The sequence below is a fragment of the Pseudorca crassidens genome, chromosome 6, assembly GCF_039906515.1.
Source record: "Pseudorca crassidens isolate mPseCra1 chromosome 6, mPseCra1.hap1, whole genome shotgun sequence".
Taxonomy (NCBI): Eukaryota; Metazoa; Chordata; class Mammalia; order Artiodactyla; family Delphinidae; genus Pseudorca; species Pseudorca crassidens.
The window spans coordinates 94,848,417-94,862,064 of record NC_090301.1 but is presented as its reverse complement, the minus strand read 5'-3'; the positions used below and the strand labels follow the sequence as shown (position 1 = coordinate 94,862,064).

The window sequence follows — 13,648 nt, the reverse complement described above, 5'->3', positions numbered from 1 at the left end:
AATCCTTAACAGAAGTGTGGTTTCTGGTTCTGCTTTTCAAGTGGAGAAAACCCACAGACATTCTGCAGGAGGAGTCCCTGTATACAGCCCAACTTCTGTTTTCCTCTTTGTGCACTTCAAAGTGATAGAACCACAGCACGGCCCTATGAAGTACCCCATTGCCCAAGAAATATGTTGCGTAAACGGCTGCCTGGGTGTTTTCCTGATTTGCGGGGGAAGGGGCATTTCTCAGAAATCAGGGTTTGGGGTGGAGGTAGACAGCTTCCTAAGGGGTGCCCTTTGTCCTGGTTGCTACCTTGCTGCCCAGTGAGTCCACCTTAGAGGCTGTGCCCCAGCTGTAACTGGATTTCTGGGAGTGGCGTCAGCCTTTTTCTGTTTCTGGAAACTTCTGCTGAGAGGAAATGACTTTGCCACAGAGTAGCTTACTGCACCGTTCTTCGAGTCATTGCTGTGCTGCCATGTGCATCTTTTTCCTCTCACAGCTTCTAAATCTATATTTACAGCATGAAAATGCTGAACATTTCCTTTCTAATTCTTTAGAAGTTGATCATGGGAGGGATCTTCACACATCCAATACTACTAATACCTTGGGCAATCATATAAAATAATAATGGGAATCATATTGTTTGATTCTTTGTTTCAGAAAATATTATAAGATTGGAATCGAATAGTTTCAAATGTTGTGCCTTCATTTTTCTGTGGGTTTAGTTATTTTCTTGTTTTTATTTAAAAAAAATTTTTTTAACATCTTTATTAGAGTATACTTGCTTTACACTGGTGTGTTAGTTTCTGCTTTATAACAAAGTGAATCAGTTATACATATTCATATGTTCCCATATCTCTTCCCTCTTGCGTCTCCCTCCCTCCCACCCTCCCTATCCCACCCCTCTAGGTGGTCACAAAGCACCCAGCTGATCTCCCTGTGCCATGCGGCTGCTTCCCACTAGCTATCTAATTTACGTTTGGTAGTGTATGTATGTCCATGCCAGTCTCTCACTTTGTCACAGCTTACCCTTCCCCCTCCCCATGTCCTCAAGTCCGTTCTCTAGTAAGTCTGTGTCTTTATTCCCGTCTTACACCTAGGTTCTTCATGACCCTTTTTTTTTTTTCTTAGATTCCATATATATGTGTTAGCATACAGTATTTGTTTTTCTCTTTCTGACTTACTTCACTCTGTATGACAGACTCTAGGTCCATCCACCTCACTACAAATAACTCAATTTCGTTTCTTTTTATGGCTGAGTAATATTCCATTGTATATATGTGCCAGATCTTCTTTATCCATTCATCCGATGATGGACACTTAGGTTGCTTCCATCTCCGGGCTATTGTAAATAGAGCTGCAGTGAACATTTTGGTACATGACTCTTTGAATTATGGTTTTCTCAGGGTATATGCCCAGTAGTGGGATTGCTGGGTCGTATGGTAGTTCTATTTGTAGTTTCTTAAGGAACCTCCATACTGTTCTCTATAGTGGCTGTATCAATTTACATTCCCACCAGCAGTGCAAGAGTGTTCCCTTTTCTCCACACCCTCTCCAGCATTTATTGTTTGTAGATTTTTTGATGATGGCCATTCTGACCGGTGTGAGGTGATATCTCATTGTAGTTTTGATTTGCATTTCTCTAATGATTAGTGATGTTGAGCATTGTTTCATGTGTTTGTTGGCAATCTGTATATCTTCTTTGGAGAAATGTCTATTTAGGTCTTCTGCCCATTTTTGGATTGGGTTGTTTGTTTTTTTGTTATTGAGCTGCATGAGCTGCTTGTAAATTTTGGAGATTAATCCTTTGTCAGTTGCTTTATTTGCAAATGTTTTCTCCCATTCTGAGGATTGTCTTTTGGTCTTGTTTATGGTTTCCTTTGCTGTGCAAAAGCTTTGAAGTTTCATTTAGGTCCCATTTGTTTATTTTTGTTTTTATTTCCATTTCTCTAGGAGGTGGGTCAAAAAGGATCTTGCTGTGATTTATGTCATAGAGTGTTCTGCCTGTGTTTTCCTCTAAGAGTTTAATAGTTTCTGGCCTTACATTTAGGTCTTTAATCCATTTTGAACTTATTTTTATGTATGGTGTTAGGAAGTGTTCTAATCTCATACTTTTACATGTACCTGTCCAGTTTTCCCAACACCACTTATTGAAGAGGCTGTCTTTTCTCCACTGTATATTCTTGCCTCCTTTATCAAAGATAAGGTGACCATATGTGCATGGGTTTATCTCTGGGCTTTCTATCCTGTTCCATTGATCTGTATTTATGTTTTTGTGCCAGTACCATACTGTCTTGATTACTGTAGCTTTGTAGTATAGTCTGAAGTCAGGGAGCCTGATTCCTCCAGCTCCATTTTTCGTTCTCAAGATTGCTTTGGCTATTCGGGGTCTTTTGTGTTTCCATACAAATTGTGAAATTTTTTGTTCTAGTTCTGTGAAAAATGCCAGTGGTAGTTTGATAGGGATTGCATTGAATCTGTAGATTGCTTTGGGTAGTAGAGTCATTTTCACAATGTTGATTCTTCCAATCCAAGAACATGGTATATCTCTCCATCTATTTGTATCATCTTTAATTTCTTTCATCAGTGTCTTATAATTTTCTGCAGACAGGTCTTTTGTCTCCTTAGGTAGGTTTATTCCTAGATATTTTATTCTTTTTGTTGCAGTGGTAAATGGGAGTGTTTTCTTGATTTCACTTTCAGATTTTTCATCATTAGTATATAGGAATGCCAGAGATTTCTGTGCATTAATTTTGTATCCTGCTACTTTACCAAATTCATTGATTAGCTCTAGTAATTTTCTGGTAGCCATCTTTGGGATTCTCTATGTATAGTATCATGTCATCTGCAAACAGTGACAGCTTTACTTCTTCTTTTCCGATTTGGATTCCTTTTATTTCTTTTTATTCTCTGATTGCTGTGGCTAAAACTTTCAAAACTATGTTGAATAAGAGTGGTGAGAGTGGGCAACCTTGTCTTGTTCCTGATTTTAGTGGAAATGGTTTCAGTTTTTCACCATTGAGGACGATGTTGGCTGTGGGTTTGTCATATATGGCCTTTATTATGTTGAGGAAAGTTCCCTCTTGCCTGCTTTCTGCAGGGTTTTTATCATAAATGGGTGCTGAATTTTGTTGAAAGCTTTCTCTGCATCTATTGAGATGATCATATGGTTTTTCTCCTTCAATTTGGTAATATGGTGTATCACGTTGATTGATTTGCATATATTGAAGAATCTTTGCATTCCTGGAATAAACCCCACTTGATCATGGTGTATGATCCTTTTAATGTGCTGTTGGATTCTGTTTGGTAGTATTTTGTTGAGGATTTTTGCATCTATGTTCATCAGTGATATTGGCCTGTAGTTTTCTTTCTTTGTGACATCCTTGTCTGGTTTTGGTATCAGGGTGATGGTGGCCTTGTAGAATGAGTTGGGGAGTGTTCCTCCCTCTGCTATATTTTGGAAGAGTTTGAGAAGGATAGGTGTTAGCTCTTCTCTAAATGTTTGATAGAATTCGCCTGTGAAGCCACCTGGTCCTGGGCTTTTGTTTGTTGGAAGACTTTTAATCACAGTCTCAATTTCAGTGCTTGTGATTGGTCTGTTCATATTTTCTATTTCTTCCTGGTTCAGTCTTGGCAGGTTGTTGTGGGTTTAGTTATTGATCAAATTTCTCATTGAGTCGAAGCCACTCCCTTCAAGAAATAGGAGCAGCCCCCTTGCAAGATATTGTTACGGCTCATGTCAGACTAAAGAGAGCATAGGTGTCTTTAACAATCTTGTCAATGAAGTGATAGCATTTCTCTCTCTTTTTGTAAAAGAGAACAGCAAATTCCGTTGCTTCCTGAGATGATGATGCTATCACAGATTCATGTACAAGACTGTGGGTACTATTTGGCCTAATTCTTATTTATTTATGTTTCGGCCGCGCCATGGGGCGTGTGGAATCTTAGTTCCTCGACTAGGGATGGAACCCGTGCCCCCTGCATTGGAAGTACAGAGTCTTAACCACTAAACCACCAGGGAAGTCCCTGGCCTAATTTTTAAAATGAGATACCTCAGATCCTTTTATCGAGGAACTATCCTATCATTGGATTGGTAAGGCCGCTTTTTTTTTTGTTTGTTTTTTTGGCTAGAGAAAGCAAGAAATTCACCAGACTCATTGGCTGAGGGGTAGGGCTTTCACTCAGTTTGAAGGATCTCTTATCCCTCACCCACTTCTGGTTGTGAGCCACGTGCACTTGGTCTCCTTTTCATACAGGTCTGGTTTGGGGTGAATTTTAATCTTAACCCTACCTTTGTGGAGAGAGTAAATGAAGTTCAGAAGATCTAGAATATAAGAGTTAAAATATCCATAAGCAATTCACTTCCTGGTCAGAGTTGGTGGAATTAATTGTGCAGCTGCTGGACGCAGATGCCGTTACTGTTTTATAGATCTTATCACAATGAAAAATGGAAAATACAGGTCCCGCCTTGAAACTGACAATCTAAAGACCCCACATACAGAGTAATGCTTTTTCTGGAAAGTGGACCTCTTGAGCACGTAGCTGGTGTTCGTGGGAGTGCTGGGTACTCCTGGGAACCGAGCCTTGAGCACACTGTCTAATTTCATGCTTATGACAGCCCTGTACATTAGAATCCCTTGTTTTCGTTAAACACATGTAAAACCACAGTATGGGAAAGTTAAGTGTCCTGCCTGCAGTGACTCACATAAATATAAGGTGATCATGTAATTTATCATCTAAACCTGAACACTTTTGTGATCGAAAGGGGTGCTATTAAATTAATGAATAAGCTGGGATAACAGCCATAAACAGGGACGTATGGTCCCCCTACTAATGAGGTGCAGATTGGGGGTTTAATTCAGGTCTGATTCCCCAGGCTGCCTGCTCTCCTTCAGATGCATTAAATTGGGCTGCCTCATCTACAGATGAATTGTTAAGGCACACATTGAATGAACTTCTGAAGGTGAGTTCTGCGTTAGGTAGAGAGCCAGAGAGGAATTCCCCTTAGGCTAGGTAAAAGTTCCCTTTGGCAGGAAAAAGGTCTACTAGAGATTGTCTTTCATATAAAAATGTAGAAAGGGTTTTGTTGGGAAGGCAGGTGGTTTTTCTCTTCTGAAAAAAAATGGTTGTCCATCTTTTTGTTGTTCAAAAGAATGGGTCTGCTGTAGCCATTCCCAGAAAGATAAAGGAAGACTCCTAACATCTCATATGCAGGGCAAACATCTTCATGGCCAGTGGCTGTTGCCATACAGGGTCATATAATGCATTCTTCAATAGTGAGGTGTGGAGATGAAATTTACTACCCCTGTTTTTAGAACTCTGTCCATGACTCTTATTATCAAGGCAGATCTGTGTGGTGTACTCATTACCATGAGATGTGAAGATAAATTCCCAGAACTTGAATATATTTGCTCTCTCAGGATTGGATGCCCTGGCTAGTGACCAGCCTCTGTGCCGCTGTGAGCCTCAGACACGCGTGTGTGAACACACCCAGCAGAGGTGCAGACACAAGGGTAGGTGAAGCTCAGGGTACTTATAACTGATACTATAGCCCAACCGCGGAAAGTAATAAAGAACATCACACAGCACTCTAGGATTTATTTCTTCTGTGTCACGTTCTCTTGCCACCTTCCAGGCCAGTTGAGGTGTGAAAGGAAGAGTTTCCTAGCAGAGCAGGTTCTGTAAATCCCACAGCCTCTAAAAACGTCCTGCTGGATTGCCACTTGTCATCAAGTCAGCAGTGCCAGAGAATGGCGTGCCATTCAAAGGCCACTGCTGGGAACCAGAGCAAGCTGGCGGATGAGAGTTATGTGTTTGGCTGGAAATACGGGATCTGGCTTTCAGATGAGAGCTGTTACTGGGCCTTCAGGCTGCACCCAGGTCCCTGGGGGATCTGCCTTCTGAAACTTGGAGCATCCAAAAATGACTGATTCCCAGAGAAGGCAAAATGAAACTGTCTGGAGATGGAGGAGAAAGAAGCCTTCCCCCATCCAGTGGGAGCGGGAGAGGGACTGGGGGGCCCAGGGATTGCACCTGCTCCTGTGATTTGTTTGAGCTGCTCCCTGAGGAAGACCACGATCTCTGGTGGTCTTTTTTTGTTTTGTTTTGTTTTTTGCGGTACTCGGGCCTCTTACTGTTGTGGCCTCTCCCATTGTGGAGCACAGGCTCCGGACGCGCAGGCTCAGCGGCCATGGCTCACGGGCCTAGCCGCTCCGCGGCATGTGGGATCTTCCCGGACCGGGGCACAAACCCGTGTCCCCTGCCCCCTGCATCGGCAGGCGGACTCTCAACCACTGCGCCACCAGGGAAGCCCTGGTGGCCTTTTTGAAAGGCCAGATTTCCCATTGGAAATAAGAGAACCACAGGGCACGAGACAGAGAGAAAAAGAAAACGGGCTTGGAGGAGAGGTGTGAGAAGGGGAAGCAGGGAGATAAAAGAGGTGACCTAGGTGGTGAGCAGCCTTTCTGCTGTGGATAATGAGAGCCTGTGGAAGATGCAGAGCAGCTGTGCCGTCTCTGGGGACAAGAGCCTTCTTGGAATAGGGCAGGAGACATCAGCTGGGAAGTCAGGAGATCTGGGGGCTGGCGCTCTCCTCCTGCTAACTCACTTGGTGAGCCTCCATCTCTTCCGCAAAATTGGGCGAGTCGGGTCAAATGTTACGCACGTGACTTCCAGCTCTGTGAGCCTTGGATGCTGAACCATCTTTGCAGGGCTCACCAGCGTGGCCCAGTGAATACTTCCTGAGCGCCTGTATGTCAGGCATAGGGGCACAAAAAGCGAATGCATCCCGTGGCCCTCCATCTAGGGCGGGGCCCTGTCCTAAGTGCCCCTGTTGCCCATCAACAAGGAGAACAGCTAACCCTTAGAAAGCGTTTGTTATGTGCCGGGCAGGGTTATGGTTACTTCCCATTGATTTACATCTGTTAGCTCTTTTAAGCCTCCCAACAACCCTATGAGGTAGCTATGAGTGTTCTAATTTTCGAGGCACCAAGAAATGAAGTAATTTGTCCCAGGTTTCACAGCTAACAAGTGGTGGAATCAGGATTTGAACCCAGGGAGCCTGGCTCTAGATCTTACACGGTGCGGCTGCTGTGTGTGTGTGTGTGGAGGGGGGGCAGGGGGAGTAGCTGTCACATGTTCTTGTTGTTTCCATTGCCCAAGGGCAGCAACCTTGTCTGTCTTGTTAGCTGTTGTATCCCTAGTGCCTGGCCCAACACAGGCTCTGGAGGCATTTTTGTCAGATGGATGGATGGATGAATGGATGATGGCTGGATGGACGGACGTATGATTGGATGGCTGGATAGATGGATGAATGCATAGATGGATGGATGGTTGGTTGGATGGATGAATGGATGGATGGATGGATGGATGATGGCTGGATGGATGGACGTATGATTGGATGGCTGGATAGATGGATGAATGGATAGATGGATGGGTGGTTGGTTGGATGGATGAATGGATGGATGGATGGATGAGATAAACAAGGTCTTTGGGGAGCTTAAGGAGGAAAACAGACCCATAAACACCTAATGTCAGTCGCTGTCAGGAGGGGTACTTAGTCCAATCTGAGGCATCAGCGGAGCCTTCCTTGAGGGGGTGATGCCTGAACTGAGCCTTGAAAGATGTGCAGAATTTGGGAGAATCTGGTGGGAAAGGCATGCCAAGCAGGGGAGCCGTGTGAACTAACTGTAGCATTGCCACAGCAGTCAGCTATTCCTAGAGCATAGAGGGTGAGGCAGGGGCTGATAGAGATGGGGCGAGGTCAGGAGAAGCCCTCCTGGGAAAGGCATTTGTGCTCACTCCTGAGGACAGTGGAGAGAGAGCTCTTGAAAGTGTTTAAGCAGGGGAGTGGAACGGGCAGCTTTGGATTTTTGATGGGGTGTTCTGGCTATAGTGTAAAGGGTGGAAGGAACACGAATGAGATTGGGCAAGGGAGAGGCTACTGCAGGGGTCCCAGCAAGAGATCTTGGGACGCTGGAGTGGGGGAGGGGGTAGAGGTGGCTAGAGGGGTAGGAGAAGAGGGTGACCCTTAACTTTGGGCATGTTGAGCTCAAGGGTCCTAGGGCTGCTGATGTGCAACACAGATGCTCCCCCGTGAATGCAAAGGTAGCTTGAACTGGAGGGGAAGGATGGGGTAGATGGGAGTTTGGGCGGCGCCTGCATCAGGTGGTGGATAAAGACAGGAGATTGGATGATAGCATCCCCCAAACAGTGTTACCCTGAGAGAGCCAATCTCTGGAAGCTAAGCCCAAAAGAAGCCCCGGAAGAACAGCCAGATAGGCCTGGGTCCTGCCGGAGTAGAGCAGGGCGTGGGTTTTATGGAACTGGTCATCCTCACCGGAGTGATAACATTCTTTGAGCCATTACAGTGTGCCTGGCACTTGGACAAGCATTGGGGGTGCTTTCACTCAGTTGTTCTTTATAAAACCCCTATGAGGTAAGTGTTATTCTGGTCCCCATTTTACAGAGGAGGAAAGCGAGGCACAGAGTGTTAATCACAGTCAACGCAAGGTCACGTGCATCGCAGGACCAGAATGTCCTGGCGAGATGAAGCCCCCTAGGGGTGTGTGTGTGTGTGTGTGTGTGTGTGTGTGTGTGTGCGTGTGTGTGTGTGCGCGCGCGCACGTTTTGTCAATATGATAATCTGTGAAGACTTCTGCAAATCCTGAATCAGAGCCTGAGAAAAGAAGGAGGGTGTTGGAGCTATCTTGAGGGCATAGAGGAGGTCGGGTTAAGGTGGGTGTTTGTTTTTTTTTGAAAGGATGAGAGAAAGAGCCGGCTCAGGAGGAGATTTTGAAGATAGAGGCAGGAGAGGGCCTGGGGTCTGAGGACCGCTGTGTAAGGTGATGGATGACAAGCACAGAGAAGAGAGGAGGCCTTGGAGGAGGAAAAGGAGGAGGAGGTGGCTGGAGGGAAGAAAGCAGGAAGGTCAGAGCTGTTGTCAGAATTGGAGGGGAGTCGTAGGGTTCCATGGGTAGGAAATATGCAGAATAAGTAAATCCACAGAGACAGAAAGAAGGTTAGTGGTTGCCAGGGGCTGGGGGGATGGGCAGAATGGGGAGGGCTGCTGAACGGGTTCGGGGTTTCTTCCCAGGGGTGATAAAAACGTTTTGGAACTGGACAGAGGTGCTGGTTGCACAATATTGTGAATGTACCGAATGTCACTGAATTGGACATTTTTAATGGTTAATTCAAAGTTACATGAGTCTTACCTCAATAATAAAAAAAAAAATTGGAAGAGGGAGAAGTGGGAGGGGAGAAAGTGGGTCACATCCAACGACCATGATTCTCTGGCCCCTGCTTGCCCCCTGTTATATAACAGCTTTATTGTCATCATCTCCCAACACCTGATGTCGATTTGTTTACTAGAACGTAAAAGAGGGCGGTGAGATTCCATCCTGTCTCTAGTACTGGTGCTCAGTAGATGCTGGAATGAACGAAAGAATGGTGGCGGGGGTGGATGGGATGGAAGGTCAGGTGGGCTTTTGGATATTGGGGGTGGAAGGGGCTGCCGGTTTGGAATCGTTGGCTGAGGATACAGGGAAATGGATCTGAGGATCAGGAAAAGCCTGGGTTCCTGATGGTCAAAGGCCTGCAGGAGATGAGGACATGAAGGCACCTGGGAACAACTGCTTTCCCTGGTTCTGCTGAGTGCAGAAGAAGAGGTAGGCTGTGAGGTTGAGTTTGTTGCCACAAGTTGGGGATTTTGCTGGGTGATTGCAGTGGAAAGACAAGGATTTAGGGGAGAAGAGGGCATTGGTGATAAATAGTTCAGGGAGGTGAGGGAATCTGGGAGGGGTCGGCTCTGGACCTGGACAAAATGGAAAGAAGTGATCCCAGGACTCTAAGACGTAAAGAGCAGGTCGTCATTGTTGGGAGTGGAGACTGGGACAGCTGACCCGAACAAGAAGAGGTCAGGGGTGTGGGTCACGTGGAGTGAAGGTGATGGTTGCTGGGCTCCAAGGGGGTCACAGTGTTGCAGGCCCAGGGCAGTGATTTCCAAGATTTGGTACTCAGGATAACCTTTTGGGATATGGGAAGAAAATATGAAAACTTTAACTTTGTTTTTTTCCCTTAAAAGTTAAGCACTTATGTTTTAGTAATATTTACACGTTTATTATTTTTAAATAAATGAACATATATTAGGGGTGCATGCTCGCTTTTTACTAATGGGATGTGTGGCCAAAATAGTTGTGAAGAACTTATTTACAAAACAGGAACAGACTCACAGACTTCGAAAACAAACTTATGGTTACCAAAGGGGAAAGAGGGGGGAGGTGAGGAGGGATAAATTAGGAGTTTGAGATTAACATATACGCACTACTATATATAAAATAATCAACAAGGTCCTACTGTATAGCACAGGGAGCTCTACTCAGTATTCTGTAATAACCTATATGGGAAAAGAATCTGAAAAAGAATAAGTATATGTATGTATATGTATAACTTAATCACTTTGCTCTACACCTGAAACCAACACAACAGTGTATTGATAAATCAACTACACTCTAATATAAAATTAAAATTAAGTTAAAAAACCCAAACAACAAAAAACCAATAGTTGTGAAGGCGACTGGTTTGGGAAGTTGGCAGGCCTGGGATGACATCTTTGGGAGTGATGTCACATGGGAGACCAGGCCACATGGCTTGCTGAAACAGAAGCCCCGTGTCTCCTGTGTCTGTCACCATCGCCTGGTTGACCAAATAAGGGTATCTTCCAGAAAAGGCATGAGTTTTCCCTGGAGTCACTGGCTCTGTGCAAACCCATTATGCACTGTGGATCACCTTTTAAAATTGATCACAACCCATTTGCCGAATATTCCTTGTAGAACCTGAATACTCATCAATGTCGGTTGTTTCTGGAATCCATCCCCAACCTCCAACCCAGTTTTTTTTGAAAGTTGGACCTTTTTCGTCTGACTTCCTGGATATTCATTAATATTCCCCCCCTCCCCTCAAGAGATTATGACCTAGGGGAGTTTTTTTAGGAACCTGGGATAACGTTTTCCTGAATCTTGCTATCTGAATTGAAAGGAACTCAAGATCTGAGGAGTCAGGGGCAGGAGAAATAGAGTGTGGTCCTGAGCAAAGGCAATCTGGCTTCCAATTCTGACTGCTGTTATGAGCTATGTGCTTCTGGGCAAGTTGCTTAACTTCTCTGACAGCTGCTTTCATTTTAAAATTGGAGAGGTGATTTTCTATCTGATAAGGTTATGGGAAAAATTAAAGGAGTTACTGACACACGTGGAAGCCCCTAAGCTTGCGGGGACTCAATAAACGCCAGTTCTTCCTCCTCCTGGGCACCCGTCGTCCCACCCCCAGTCTCCGCCTATGCTTGCCTCTGGTACATTTCCGCCCTGGTGGAGGAGACAGATGAGAACAAAGGGTGAATCGCTAAGCCTTCCTGTTGAGCTGGTTTAAAGGTATCCTTGACATTGCCTCTCTTTGCCTCGTGATCTCTTCCGTGGGTTTCTTTCCCCAGCCTCTCTGTTCTGTTTCAAGGAGAGTTTGGGGCATCCTAAGTTCTGTTAAGGTGTTCGGCTAATGTTGAAACAACTTATTAATTACGAGCCTTCCTCACCGCACGAAATGCCTTCATGAGGAACTGATTACATAGGGGGCAGAAAACAAAATAATGCCACCTCCCCCCCCCCCACCCGCATTTCAGATATTATTAAGTCTGAGAGCATTTCAAATCAAAATGTTTTAGTAGGGGTATTTAAAAAGCCCTTTTGTGGCTATAGAATGGGAACCTTCTTATATGAAAATGATGATGTTGGTGGCCTGGGGACCCTCCCCAGCCTGTTTCGACATGACAGAGGCCAGGCTTCCGGGACTGCTGGGTGCCCGTCTCCTCGGCTGGGTTTCTGTCACCTTTGGGTACTGGCAGCTGCTTCTTGGACGGCCTGCATGCTGGGTCTGACCATGCCATTCTCTCCTGCATTTAATCTGAGTGCTGTATACTTCGTGAATGGAAGAATGGAAGACTGGAAGAAGTTTTAAAAGTCATTCTTTAATTTTTTTTTCTTTTTTTTTTTTTTTTTGCTGCACCACACAGCATGTGGGATCTTAGTTCCCTGACCAGGGACCTAACCTGCGCCCCCTGCAGTGGAATCTCGGAGTCCCAACCACTGGACCGCTAGGGAAGTCCCTAAAAGTCATTCATTAGAAAAGTATGGCTATGAAGAAAAATAGGCCTTTTACTTACTTAGTCTGTTGCTAGGATACATGGATGTGGTAGTCCCTCCCCACCCTAGGAAAATATTTTATTGTTTAGTTAAAAATGACTACCTTTTAATTTATAACTGGAGTGTCAACACAGATGTTAATGTATTTGGGGGTTTATATTTTTAAATTAATTAATTAATTTTGGCTGCGTTGGGTCTTCGTTGTTGCGTGCAGGCTTTCTCTAGTTGCGGCGAGCGGTGGCTACTCATTGTTGCCATGCGTGGGCTTCTCATTGCAGGGGCTTCTCCTTGTGGAGCATGGGCTCTAGGCGCGAGGACTTCAGTAGTTGTGGCGTGTGGGCTTCTGTAGTTGTGGCACGCGGGCTCACGGGCTCTAGAGCACAAGCTCAGTAGTTGTGGCGCACGGGCTTAGTTGCTCCACAGCATGTGGGATCTTCCCAGTCCAGGGGTCAAACCAGTGTTCCCTGCATGGGTAAGCAGATTCTTAACCACTGAGCCACCAGGAAAGCCCCTGGGGCTTTCTTTTCCTCTTTCTTTTTTTCTTCCTGAGAGAGTGATTTTACAGCATCAGGCTCTGTTGTGAAGTTCCTAATCCTTTTATTTCTGTGTTATAAGGTGGGATAGTAGTGCCGCATGGATGTGAGCATTAGGACTAATTCAGAAAAAGAGACCAGTGTTGTGCCTGCAGTATAACAGCCATTCAATACATGGTAAATGCCATTTTAAATTCAAATTAAAGAAAAAAAGGGTTCAGGTTCTATGCAGGCAGCGTAGTACGGTATGAAAGAGAACCTATTGATTAAACACTTAGAAAGTTTCCAGAAACCTCCTTTTAAATCCCAAGATATTGGCCCTCCTGTGATGGATGTCTTTTTTTTTTTAAAAAAAATTAATTTATTATTTATTTTTGGCTGCATTGGGTCTTTGTTGCGGTGCACGGGCTTCTCATCACGGTGGCCTCTCCCGTTGCGGAGCACGGGCTCCAGGTGCGCAGGCCTCAGCAGTTGTGGCTTGCAGGCTTAGTTGCTCTGCAACATGTGGGATCCTCCCAGACCCGGGCTCGAACCTGTGTCCCCTGCATTGGCAGGCGAGTTCCCAACCACTGCACCACCAGGGAAGCCCTATGATGGATGTCTTGAGGCAGATAAAACAGTTAAGTCTTTTGAGTGGAAGGAACAGGGATCCTTTTACGTGAAGTGGTACTTGAAAAATATTACTGTAATTAAAATATACGGTGTGGTTAGTTTTCAGGAAATGTACATCTTTCATGTCTTGAAGGAGGCTTACAGAGTTACTTAAAAAAAAAAAAACAGCCTCTACTGGAAGTTAGCACATGATAGGGTTGAAGTTGTTTTTTGCCCCTTCCTTTCTGTCTGAGACCTTACACCTAGTGGTAATACTGATGCTAGGATGAGCGAGTCCTAGAGCTCTGTTCCCTAACAGCATCCTCTTCTCCTCCCTGTCTACCTGGGAATCT

The 13,648-nt window shown here is 45.0% G+C and overlaps 1 protein-coding gene across 4 annotated transcripts in view; it reads left to right on the top strand.

Moving 5' to 3' along the window:
• MGAT5 (alpha-1,6-mannosylglycoprotein 6-beta-N-acetylglucosaminyltransferase) overlaps window positions 1–13,648 on the top strand; it is a 367,372-nt gene that overhangs the window by 15,776 nt on the left and 337,948 nt on the right. Inside the window, exon 1 of one of the 4 annotated variants that reach the window (XM_067742119.1) lies at window positions 11,299–11,406. The exons of 2 other annotated variants lie outside the window; for them this stretch is intronic. The gene's annotated coding sequence lies outside the window, so the exon portion shown is untranslated. Of the gene's footprint in view, window positions 1–11,298; window positions 11,407–13,648 lie in introns of those variants that run through there. One more of the 4 variants, XM_067742122.1, reaches the window with a different exon arrangement.